Source organism: Lissotriton vulgaris, unplaced genomic scaffold (genome assembly GCF_964263255.1).
Source record: "Lissotriton vulgaris unplaced genomic scaffold, aLisVul1.2 SCAFFOLD_315, whole genome shotgun sequence".
Classification (NCBI taxonomy): Eukaryota; Metazoa; Chordata; class Amphibia; order Caudata; family Salamandridae; genus Lissotriton; species Lissotriton vulgaris.
This window is the reverse complement of record NW_028250410.1, coordinates 117,575-130,741: the sequence shown is the minus strand read 5'-3', so window position 1 is coordinate 130,741 and position 13,167 is coordinate 117,575. Positions and strand designations below refer to the sequence as shown.

General features: G+C 51.0%; 1 protein-coding gene and 1 pseudogene across 1 annotated transcript in view; one reads left to right on the top strand and one right to left on the bottom strand.

Moving 5' to 3' along the window:
• The window catches only part of LOC147663264 (rho-related GTP-binding protein RhoG), a 112,968-nt gene that overhangs the window by 7,828 nt on the left and 91,973 nt on the right, over positions 1–13,167 (top strand). The gene's annotated exons all lie outside the window — the stretch shown is intronic.
• Positions 3,469–4,530, bottom strand: LOC147663265 (G1/S-specific cyclin-D1 pseudogene; annotated as a pseudogene).

The following is a 13,167-nucleotide window of genomic DNA, read 5'->3' as shown; positions in this document are numbered from 1 at the left end:
AACACTCCTTTAATTTCGAGAAAAATCACAGACAGAGAGGGTTCCACTGTCATTTGAACGTGCACCCTGCAGGGACATAAAAACATTTCCAGAAGGTGCATTCACTGAGCTATGTCAGTGAGATTAGAAAGTGCAAGCTGTAGGCTACATATACATCTCTGAAGCAGGTGCAGTGACCCAGTGAACTTTATTTTTGAAGCCTGAGCCTATGGCGCAGATCGATGTGTGCAGCAGGTATATAAACCCACTGAGATATCTTATTGGGATCAAACAGATGATCTTCAGGTTACACAAGGACTCCTACAACAGCTGCATTAACCCACTCAGCCATTGCACTGGGGGTTAGACCCATGCAGGACGCCATACACACACCCTTCTCTGTCTCCAGTTTCCCAAGTGCTTCCAGGAGCAGCTGGTCCAGTCCAGGTTTTGTTTTGGCATTCTGTGATTCTGTGACTTGTGGCACTGATTTTCCAAACTATACCAAACTACAAGTCCTAGGAAACAAAGCAAAAACCTGGACTGGATGAAGTACTCCTGTTTGGACCCAGGAATGTTGACCTCTCTGGATACATGAACCCACTGAGCTTTCTTACTGGATTGTAACCTGAAACCTGCTGGTTACACACCAGTTCAGAGCTGGTTTGCCTCGCGCACCAGCCCTCGGTGCTCAAAGTGACAGGTTTAGATTATGCAATCAGAGCATCCGTTTCCTGTTCGCGCATCACCTCAGTGGTGCACCGGATGTGGCTGGGGCTTCCCGAGAGGTGCCCTGCGCGCGCCTGAACTGCTGTCTATTGTACTTGAGTGATGGCGTGTGATATTAAGGTCACCAGATGACGCCACGTCATCAAGGAGGCAGTGCTCCTGTCCTGAGACCTACCTTTGCCAATCATTGTTTTCAGATGTTTCAATCTAATTAGGTCAGTGGCATCAGACTAAGACTACATCCCCCAGAAAGCATCACGCTGTTAATCGATCCCTGAGAAGTGAGCATTGGGCGGGGCATCCTTGGGGACACGGAGTTATTATGGTGACATTATGGAATATAGAATGTTGGGGGAGGGGAGGGGCAGGAATGGACCTGATCTGCAAGAAACTCACCTGGTAGGTTGGAGTTTCATATTCCCCTTCCAAATGCGGGAAGGGGGTGTTTCAGCGTCATCCATGACTTTGTCAGCAAGTCCTGGCTTTTTACCGAACAGTCTTTGGCACCTCAGTTACCAGAGCCCCCACGTTTGTTGTGCCATGGTGGAGAAGCGCTTCTGGTATATGATTTTTCTTTGCATCCTGGTACTTGCAGTCCTGAAATAGTAATCAGATGTACAAAAATACAAATATATAATGTGAAAGCAAAATCTTGACTGTTCGTGAATTAGCTCAAGAAACTGCGCGCTTTGGTTCTGCTTCTCTTCCATCCTAAAGTGGGCCTACAACTCCCACAATGCAATGGTGGTTGAAAGGTGAGGTCGAACCAAAGGTGACATGGGATCACACAGCTGCTATGTCACCAGTGCTGTCCGCCTGTAAATTGATACTGGTAAATGAATACTTGTATAGAGCACTACTCGCCCGCAAGGGTCTCAAAGCGCCTGTACGAATACCGCTGTGGAAACGGTCCTGGCTTTCCCTGTGAGGCGTCCACTCCTGGGCACCCCCAGGGTGAAGGCCAGGCATCCTTAGCGTTGTGGGGGCCGTTGTGGAGATTTAGCAAGCTATTGCCCAGAGTTGCAGAGTGGGACTCCATGATTGGAATAGGCACCGAGGCGAGAATTATCAGGTCCGTGGAATTTTGAGCCCAAGACCCGCCGAGGCGGGTAATTGAACCCTGGTCCCGGGCTGGACCACACCATCACAGAGCAGGCCGAGCCTGGCTCAGCCCCCGCCTGTGCAGGCCAGGCCAGATGGAAGGGTGGGGACCGCTGCATGACACACTGCACAGCTCCCTAGACTGCCAAGACAAACATGAGTCAGCCATTTGTAGAGGAGACAGCGTCACACATTCCAATCACCATGGCCAACAAGTGTGCTCAAGTGGACTTTCTACCCTCTGCCCCTGGAACTGACGTAGCTGTCAACCTGCCCAGGCCAAGAGGTGGCTTTCAGCCAGGCCAGAGTTTTCATCCAGCAACACTTAGCATCATTGACTGAGTTGGGTGCAAGGGGTAAAAGGTGCCAATATAGAAATCACAACAATCAATATTAGTCTGATCCACACTAATAGCATCTTGGCGGTGCGTTCAAAAGGGGTAGATACACCCTGCTTCCCCAACCATTGATCCAAGATTGAACATAACAATTTACAATGTTTGAAGCACACGCATTTCCAAGTCAAGTCAAAGTATAGTACAGTTGAGAAACATGAAAGTAATGATATAGACTTTGTTTCTTCTTTGGTGTTTTTATTTCTTCCACTCCCTTTAGCCAACACGTTTCGTCATTTATGGGTAACACCCCTACGACTTCCTCAGGACTTAGGCTATTGAATGTATTCAAGCTCAAGATCTCCTGACGCGAATTAAAATCAAGAGACCTTGTATCCAGTGTATATTTAAGCCATCCAAGAGTATATTTAAATTTGTCAATAGTAATCAATATGTGCCAAATTCGCAGCGTGTTGTGTCAAAATCCCTTGGGAGAAAGTAAACTCCGTTAGTAAGGATCAGGTCCCTGAAGTACGTGGAAAACCTGAAGTCTTTGGAGAGAGTACCCAAATACAGGTGATGCGGCAACTCTAAGCATGCTGGGAATTGTTGTTCCGCTTTTTTAGGTCTCGGCGTCAACGCGCGGAAGCGCGTCTCCGCCGAGATCTTTTGTCAGCGACTATCATTCCCAGGAGACAGTCCCGGCCACGCGCATCCTTCCAGGCGATTTGTAACTGGAACGCGCGCTGTGGCCAGGCGCTGTCTCCTGGGAAGCGCAAGCACCACACACGCATGCGCATACACACACACACAAGCGCCCATGCACGCACGCACATACATACATACAGAGACACCACCCCTGACTCATACACACACGCGCGCACACACACAAGTGCACCGAGGCTCCCCCTCCCCCGCCGCCACCGTCGCACACATACATACACACACACACACGAGCATACACACACACAAGTGCACCAATCGCGCTCCAGCCTTTTGGAACTTACCTTACCTCAGCACGCGGCGCCCAACCTCCTGCTGGCGCGTCCCCAGGGCTTTACACCGCTCACAGGAGCCCCGGGCCGCGAGACGCAACGACTCCGCCTGCCTCCTCTTCCGGTCTGAACGTGGCCCCGCCCCCGTCACAGGCGACCGTGCCTGACTTCCGGGGCGGCCGCGATACTAAGAAAGCTTTTTCAGAAACTATGTAGGAGCGTGATTGGAGACCCACAACAGCAAATAACCCAATCACAAACACGCTGGTACATTGCACAGGCAGAATCTACTACATTAACTGATGCAACTGCCCAGGTGAAAAAAGGGTTTTCGCTGAGTGAGCAGGACGAGGCATATGGGCTTATCAGTCGGCGCCTCTCCTACGCCCATGCTCCACTACTGTGTAGGCCAGCAAATGACTTCCACAAGTCCCTTCAAATGTTCACGTCTCGCACATCGGTGGGAGTGCAGGACAGGCCTTCCTCTTCATCAGCATTTTTGCGCTCTGACACGTTGTGTTGCTGTGCCTGACGCAGACTGGATTCTAGCAGCGATTCAATTTGCTCTTGGCAGGCCCGTAAACAATCCGGGTCGCACTTGATGACCTGGGACAGGAAATGCGTGAGGCACTGGTAGGAGAGGAAGCTGTTGGTGTTGCCGAGGTGAAGACCTTGGACGGCTGCTGCCACGCTGCCTGCCGCGATCATGGAGGGAGGGTTGGAAATGAACTTGATGTCTGTCGCGCAGAGTGCCACAAAAGTCTGAGCGTGCTTGCGGATAATCTGCCTCGTGTCCTCGCCGAGGGGCATTTTGGAAAGGAAATGTTCAATGAAATCGTGAGGGGTGACAGAGGCCAAGTCCCACTTGAGTTTGTTCAGCGTCAACAGCTCCATTTGCACTAATTCGTCGGGTCCGATGGAGTTATCAGTATAAATGCAAAGTTTTTCCGCCGTTAGAGGAATGGTTTCTTTCATTTTTGAGGCCACGAACATGCAGGTAGCCCCCAGCAGCTGCAATCTGTTTTTCTTCAGCGGTTCCACCGACAAAAATCTGTCCAAGTAATTCATGGCTAATGGGAACACCTCCTCTTCACATTTCTGCTCTTCACAAACCTCCAGCATCCAGGTGGCCACGATCTTCCGCATGTAGGGTTGCACTTCACGCTGCACGCACTTAAGGTAGGAAGCGGACGGCGGGCAGTTCTCCTCCGCCTTCAGCATGGTGTGCAGCACCCTGTCGTTCAGGAGGTGCTGATCCAGGTAAGCCCTTCGGATGGTTTCCACCTCGCAGCACAGCAGCTGATGTTCCATGTCTCCCCCGGCGCGCGGTGCCTGCTCTTGAGAGGGGGTGCGGGGTGCCCGTGCTGTCCTGTGAGTGAGAGTGCTCCGTTCAGTGCTTGCTGCTGCCGCGATACTAAGAAAGCTTTTTCAGAAACTATGTAGGAGCGTGATTGGAGACCCACAACAGCAAATAACCCAATCACAAACACGCTGGTACATTGCACAGGCAGAATCTACTACATTAACTGATGCAAATGAAAAGCATCTTTGCTTCTACTTCAGGACGTACAACCATTTTCAAAATATTAAATGACCTAAGTCTACTTAAATTAAAACGACTGCTCTTTCTGCTGCAACACTTCCAAGGTGCTCCAAGATGTATGTATGTCAAGCTTTGCATGCAGCCTGTACAAAAGTCCCTGCAGGTTTCAGATACAAAAGGCAGTGAGCGGGCTAGGGTGCTAGTATTATCTCTACCTAGTGCAGAGTGGTGAGTGCAGAGTGGTGAGTGCAGAGTGGTGAGTGCAGAGTGGTGAGTGGTGAGTGCAGAGTGGTGAGTGCAGAGTGGTGAGTGCAGAGTGGTGAGTGCAGAGTGGTGAGTGCAGAGTGGTGAGTGCAGAGTGGTGAGTGCAGAGTGGTGAGTGCAGAGTGGTGAGTGGTGAGTGCAGAGTGGTGAGTGCAGAGTGGTGAGTGCAGAGTGGTGAGTGGTGAGTGCAAAGTGGTGAGTGCAGAGTGGTGAGTGCAGAGTGGTGAGTGCAGAGTGGTGAGTGGTGCAGAGTGGTGAGTGGTGCAGAGTGGTGAGTGGTGCAGAGTGGTGAGTGGTGCAGAGTGGTGAGTGGTGCAGAGTGGTGAGTGGTGCAGAGTGGTGAGTGGTGCAGAGTGGTGAGTGGTGCAGAGTGGTGAGTGGTGCAGAGTGGTGAGTGCAGAGTGGTGAGTGCAGAGTGGTGAGTGCAGAGTGGTGAGTGCAGAGTGGTGAGTGCAGAGTGGTGAGTGCAGAGTGGTGAGTGCAGAGTGCAGAGTGGTGAGTGGTGCAGAGTGGTGAGTGGTGCAGAGTGGTGAGTGGTGAGTGGTGAGTAGTGAGTGGTGAGTGCAGAGTGGTGAGTGCAGAGTGGTGAGTGGTGAGTGCAGAGTGGTGAGGGCAGAGTGGTGAGGGCAGAGTGGTGAGGGCAGAGTGGTGAGGGCAGAGTGGTGAGGGCAGAGTGGTGAGGGCAGAGTGGTGAGGGCAGAGTGGTGGTGAGGGCAGAGTGGTGGTGAGGGCAGAGTGGTGGTGAGGGCAGAGTGGTGGTGAGTGCAAAGTGGTGAGGGCAGAGTGGTGAGGGCAGAGTGGTGAGGGCAGAGTGGTGAGGGCAGAGTGGTGAGGGCAGAGTGGTGAGGGCAGAGTGGTGAGTGCAGAGTGGTGAGTGTGCAGAGTGGTGGTGAGTGCAGAGTGGTGAGGGCAGAGTGGTGAGGGCAGAGTGGTGGTGAGTGCAAAGTGGTGAGGGCAGAGTGGTGAGGGCAGAGTGGTGAGGGCAGAGTGGTGAGGGCAGAGTGGTGAGGGCAGAGTGGTGAGGGCAGAGTGGTGAGTGTGCAGAGTGGTGAGTGTGCAGAGTGGTGAGTGTGCAGAGTGGTGAGTGTGCAGAGTGGTGAGTGTGCAGAGTAGTGAGTGTGCAGAGTGAGTGTGCAGAGCAGTGAGTGCAGAGCATTGTGTGCTGTTGAGTGCAGAGTGCTGTGTATTGGCAATGTTAATGACAATGCCCATTTATTTTTGATTTAAAGAAAAAAAATGTCATGAGCAATGCCAATAGCTCTACCTTTAATGATGCCGAGACCATTGCATTGCAAATGCTTGTTAATTATAGCATGGGCATACAAGCCCCAGTGTGAGTGACTGTCATGCTGTGGGACCAGTCCACCGCCCTGGACTCAGTCGGGTGTTGGCGACAGGCTCAATTGAAAGGAAATCCAAAGAGGGGCTTGACTCACAAGTGTGGCATCCATTGTCCCCCTTAAATTGGGCAGGCCGGTGCACTGGGCATAGCTGCCAACAGACACAAGTAGCATCATTAGCACGTTGCATTCTGGGACCTGTAGTTCTGGTTTTATCCGTGCATTCTACTTTTTGTAGTGTTTCCTGTGAAGCTGTGATTGGTTGAGGGTTGTTCACCTCACATGATCCCACTTGACATCTAAAGCCTGTGCTTAGGGCTACCCCTTGACGTCATGTCACAGGTGCACGTTGTTTGCGTACTAGGCTTTAATTTAACAAATGTGTGCATTCCATTCCAGCAGTTGATCACTCGGTGCAGATCTATTGAACTCGCATATTCAATCACTCATCCGCCTTTCACATCCCCCTCAGTGAGTTAAGCACCCGCTGCAGAGATCTGTCTCTGCATATCAATCCTGCCGTAACCGTACATGACCTTTGACCCATGACACCTGCACGAGTCTGCCCTGCTGCTTCTGTTATTCTGGGAATGGGGGATTGTACTTGCTCTCTTCTGTGAGAGAGGAAGCTTGCTTTGCTACTGCCTCTCTGTGCCAATTCTATGAGGAAGCTAAACTTGCACTGCTGCTGCCTGGTTTGTTTGTGTCCTGGAAGGGTTGATGTTACTTTGAAGGAGGGCGTGTGCTATTTCTGCTCAAGGTGTACCTGTCTATGAAGAAGGGGTGTTTCCACTGCTGAATTAAGGTGTGTCCACTGCTTATGAAGACAAAAAGGATAGCATGCCCATTGAACAGAGATGTATCCACAATATTTGATGTGAGATGCCTGATTCCTGAGGAAGTTCCTGTCCCCAAAGGGGCAATATCCAAGGGCCAAAACATGTTGATGGAAAAGAGAAGCCGGGTATGTTGCTGTACCCACTGTTAAAAAAAAAAATATTGCAGCAGAGAGACACCAGTAAAAAAAAAAAAAGAACAAGTTTCATTATAGGTCTGAGAGTTTATAACAAAAGGGAGGAAATACATGTTGACTTATAGGATATACCAGGGCCACTGGAATTATGTGATTTTGCGGCTGCTGTGGTCTCACATAATTATGGCTTCGTTGCATTTGCCACATAACCCATCATCTGCTGCATAACGTCTGATTTTAACATAAAATAGTGTCTAGCTCAAATGGATCAAAAGTTACTAAAAGCACAGCAATGCTTGTTGCAGCGCAGTGGAAGGCCCTTAGCAAAAGTTGACTGGTCCCCTTTCTGTTGCTTATTTTGTATTTGGGTATTAAACTGGTACTAATGAGGTGAAACATTTGCCAAGACAGTGTTAACTTGTGTTAAAATGGCTAAATAAAGAAGTAATGCTATACAATATTTGCCACATTACGCCCCATAATCTGCCTTTTCTTACTGCATAATTTAGTAAACCCTCCGGTATAAATTGGTCCTCCCCTGCTGCATAATTCCAGGGACCCTGGATCTTACCTCAACCAGGGCATTTAACCAACATAATTTTGTATTCTGCGGCTTTGAAACCATAAGGAAAGTATTATGGTAAAACTGCAAGACCCACAATGCAATATGCTGTTGAGTGGAAAGCAGTGAAAGGCTAATATGCCCTAATGCACTAGGCAGACTAGTGAAAAGTAAAATAAAATGTAATTCCAGACTCTGCCTTTTTTTAGGATAAATCAGCCAAGTGTGTGAGCTGTCAGAGATGGCCTTTTCAGTGCTTATAGGAACATCTCATTGCTAAGGGGCTCCCATTAGCACTCCTTGGGGTAAAAAGTGGATGATAAAAAGACATTGTTACCCATTATGACTACAGGTACCAGAATGCAACAAGCACACCTGGTGTGGGTGGCCAGATGGATTTAACCCCTCCCATGAGCTGTTCACCATCAGTTGCTGATTTCAGAGACCGCAAGGTTCCTGATTCCATGTATGAATATCTCAGTACTGGTGTCTTGCTGCATTCTGGGACTTGTAGTCCTGAATTTCTAGGGACCCCACAGGACTCCATGATAATTTCAATACAACATGTACACGAATGCAGTGAGGAATCTGGGCGTGTAGTGAACTTGAAAACTTCCAAACTCTGGTGCAGCCAGTGTTGATAATCAAGCCTAGATGTTGTGATGTCAGTGCCCCCTCAAGGGTCATGTTTTCGGCCGCCTTGTGCACAAATCTGAGCGCTTAGAAGCAGGCGCCTGCCCCCGTGCCTACCCCCCCTCACTGGATCCCTGCAGGGGCGCATCCCACAGTCCGGACTCTTCCCCTAGACTCGAGAGCGCACCCCCCCCCCCACCCCCAGCAGCCACGCCCGGCCGGCATGGGAACAGGGCGGGTGCGGACAGATGCAAACGTTTTCTCTGGCGAGCGTCCCGGACTCCTCCGAGTACCACAGTTACCACCTGTGTCCTGAGCAGTCTTCTGCGTCTGGGGTTTCACATTAAAAGTAGGACTTTAGCATGAACGTCAATTACCCAAAGAGCCTGGGGTAGCGGAAGTGACACCACCACATGAAATTTGACTATTAAGCACACTCACACACACACATTCTCACATAAACACACTCTCACCTATGAGCATGCCCACAACATATATTTTAAAAGCATTTTTTTGCTAGGGGGGTCCTATTCCAGCTCTTTGTGCTTGATATTTTTTACACTAATAGTGAATAATAATACAGTATTTCACTTTTACTATACTAAAAAAAAATGTAAAAAAAAGCTAAGTGGAGGCCCTGCTGGCATCTCTAAGTGTGAGCTGCTTCTGTGTTCTTGGCATTGATATAACCAGCTCTGAGGCCAGGGATCACAAGTAGAGTGCCGCAGGTCACCAGGGACAAGGGACAAGCCAGGACTCGCAGCTGCTCGCGGGGTTACATTTTGCGGAATTCCGTGATGTTTCGTGAGTGGGCAGAATTTGGCACGTTGCGCTGCTCCTGCTGATTTTTAGTGCTACGAGCTTCTTCTTTGTTGTAAAATCGGCGAACGCCACCATGTGGAGTACCAGAGGGCGCTGCTTCTTCCTGCCACTCAAATAGATTTTCTACTCGAGCTGCAGCTTTCTCAGCGTGAACAGTCGCGACCTGCCTCGAACACCAGTGGTGAGAAATCTCACCGGAAGGCATTCTAGTACCCGAAAATCTGTCTAGGGGACTAAATTCTCGCTCGCATTGCCAACTTAACATTGGCGAGTTGCATGCTGCAGTTTGCAGAGTTTTGCTGGAACAATCGGAGTGAGTAAAACTCAGCGAACTCCGCTGACTCCACCATGCTATAACCCACACCCTTCCAAACAAACCCAACCTACAGTATGCTACCCTTCGGCTGAAAGTGCCTCAGTGCCTTCTTCAGGAGTCTATGTTAATGCTAGTGCTGTACCATGCAGGGGGAGCACACATCGGCCATTTGCCATCCCCAGAGAAAGTCCGTCAAAGGTGGGGGCTGGGGTGGTTCAACTGGAGAACGCATTCTTACGGAATGTTGATCCTCCCTGACCTGGGGCTCGTGGAAGGTTCAGCCTCCATTTGTTGACTTCTTACCCAATGGAGCACAACGAACCGATCATGTAAAACCAGGCCCAGACCAGGTGGAATTCCTCAGGGTTGGTTCTTTTTACCGGATTTAGTCATCACCAATACCTACCTAATAAATTCTGTATTAAGCTCGTTATTGTCAAATATGGCCATTAAAACAGAGACAACTCTGAACTTGCAGAGTGTTGTCTCTACACGAAGACACTATGCACTCTTCCCTGGTACGTAAAGTACTCTCGTAGGTCAACCACTTGTTAAAGTCTCAAAGATTGGAAATGGCACATATCAATATATGCTGATACAGAAGCTTCAAGAAAGCACTAGTTGAACCGCAGAGCATTAAGAGGTTGGTGTCTTCAAGGCAATGCTAGATACAAGGTGTCACTGGTTATGATGGTGATACTTGTAAAGCGCACTGTTACCCCATCTCGGGGTGTCCTGGCGCTGAAGACCGGGGGGACCGGTCCTGGCTTTCCCTGTGAGATGGTCCCTTCTGGGTATCTCCAAGGTGAAACCAGGCATCCCCGGCGTCTGTGGGGGGCCGTTGTAGAAATGAGGCAAGCTTAATGCCCAGAGTTGCCGAGTGTGATCCCTGGTTAGAGTAGGCACCGAGGCGAGAATTATCGATTCCGCTGACCCTGGTCCACGACCCTGCCGCGTCGGGGATTGAACCCTGGTCCCGGGCCAGTTATCTGCTTCCGGGTCTGCCGCCTCTAACCAGTGAGCCACAGCACTCCACCAGCTATCACTAGAAGATATCACTAACTACAATACAGAGCTAGATACAATGTGTCTCTAGAAGATATTGCAAGCTACAAGACAATGATAGAAACAAGGTATCTGTAGCCAGAAGTGATCACTAACTACAAAACAATGCTGGAAACAAAGTAACACCAGCTTGAAGGTACTGCTGGCTACAAGGCTATGCTAATGTAAGTAAGCACTACTTATATGTTTTCACTCGTTACAAGGTAGGTACACAATACTGCTTTGTAATAAAGCATTTCAGCTACAAGATATTGCTATCTACGAAGTAGAAGTTGCAAATTGTTACCTAGAAGGCATTGCTCGCCAGTAGGTCTCATCAAGTACATAGTCTTGCTAGCCACAAGATATTTCTACATACAGGACATCACTAGTTGCAAAGAATGAATGCCTACTGATTGCTGCTGCCTGTGGGTTTAACCAACTAGGAACCGGATCTTGCTGTCTACTGCAAATATTGCCATCTAGAGAGTACCGTGTACAAGATATTGTTGTCTAGGGAGTATTGTGTACAAGATACTGCTATCCAGAGAGTATCACGACGCACAAGGTATTGTCCCCTATTAGCCACAGCTAGTTACAGGTTATCGCTACAAGGTACTGCTGTACGGTATTGATAGCTACAACATATCACTTGCTACAGAGTATCGCAAACTATAAGACAGCATGACCTAAACATGAGTGCTAGCTCCCAGGGATGCCGAATGGCTTCGCTACTAACTATTAGTAGCGACTAGGTGTGGCTAGCTGCTGGGCTTGACTAGCCAAAGGCTCCATAATTACAAAAGAGCCAAAGTCACAAGCAGGCATAAGTACCTAAAAGGAAGGGCTATTCACAAGGCACTGTTAGATTCAGGACCTTCAAACGTGCACAAGAAGATACCCCAACATCCCCAGAGGAGGGCGCACACACCGGTGGAGTCCAAGACTACGAGAGTAGCCAACCACTGCACTTCAAAAACGTACACAGGTGCCCACCACTCAGATCCAAAGTCCATAGAAGGAGCCAACTGCTGCAAATCAAAATAACCAGATGTGTAAAAACCAAGCGCACCACAATACACAGGCAGGTGCCAATAACAGCACAGCCAAATGCCCACAGACCCTAACACTGACTTTCAGCCAGTCCAGTGAGACCCCTACCTCCAGTGAGAGCCCTACCAACCTCTTACTGGGCTTGAAAGGGTCACTACGCTCCATTCTGCGACGATGACCGCCTCACTCCAGGTCCTTGTGCACTCTCTTCAGCCCTGAACTTTTCAGCTGCAAATCACTGCTTTCAGTTGTGTTAGTCTAGTTAGTTCAATGGAAGTAAATGAAGACTACAACACCCAGAATGCATTAGGTTAGCACACAAAAGACCAGGATTGGGCACAATGACTTTATTGAGCTGGAGAGAAGTGGTCACAGTCCTCCCTTCCCTCCAAACTGGCCCATCCCTTAAACCCCTGCTGCTCACCCCTCCCACGCTCTCGGCACATACTTTGGTTTCTGTATTTTCTTGTAATGTCTCACCTCATTTTAATCCGACTTATTCGCCTGAGCAGGGGTGGAAATGGTGCCAGTGACTGTGTTAGCAGAGTGGGTTTAGTCACCCAGGACGGCAGAGACAGCAAGGCCTGGCCTCCCCCAGCTAGGAGACCCAGGCCGTGTCTGACCCAGGCCGTGTCTGACCCAGGCCACGTCTGACCCAGGCCACGTCTGACCCAGGCCACGTCTGACCCAGGCCACGTCTGACCCAGGCCACGTCTGACCCAGGCCTCGGCAGACCCAGGCCTCGGCAGACCCAGGCCTCGGCTGACCCAGGCCTCGGCTGACCCAGGCCTCGGCTGACCCAGGCCTCGGCTGACCCAGGCCACGTCTGATCCAGGCCTCGGCTGACCCAGGCCACGGCTGACCCAGGCCACGTCTGACCCATGCCACGTCTGACCCAGGCCTCGGCTGACCCAGGCCTCGGCTGACCCAGGCCTCGGCTGACCCAGGCCTCGGCTGACCCAGGCCGCGGCTGACCCAGGCCACGTCTGACCCAGGCCACGTCTGACCCAGGCCACGTCTGACCCAGGCCGTGGCTGACACAGGCCGTGGCTGACACAGGCCGTGGCTGACCCAGGCCACGTCTGACCCAGGCCACGTCTGACCCAGGCCGTGGCTGACCTAGGCCGTGGCTGACCCAGGCCACGTCTGACCCAGGCCACATATGACCCAGGCCGTGGCTGACCCAGGCCGTGGCTGACCCAGGCCATGGCTGACCCAGGCCGTGGCTGACCCAGGCCGTGGCTGACCCAGGCCGTGGCTGACCCAGGCCGTGGCTGACCCAGGCCACGTCTGACCCAGGCCACGTCTGACCCAGGCCGTGGCTGACCCAGGCCGTGGCTGACCCAGGCCACGTCTGACCCAGGCCACATCTGACCCAGGCCGTGGCTGACCCAGGCCGTGGCTGACCCAGGCCGCGGCTGACCCAGGCCGTGGCTGACCCAGGCCGTGGCTGACCCAGGCCACGTCTGACCCAGGCC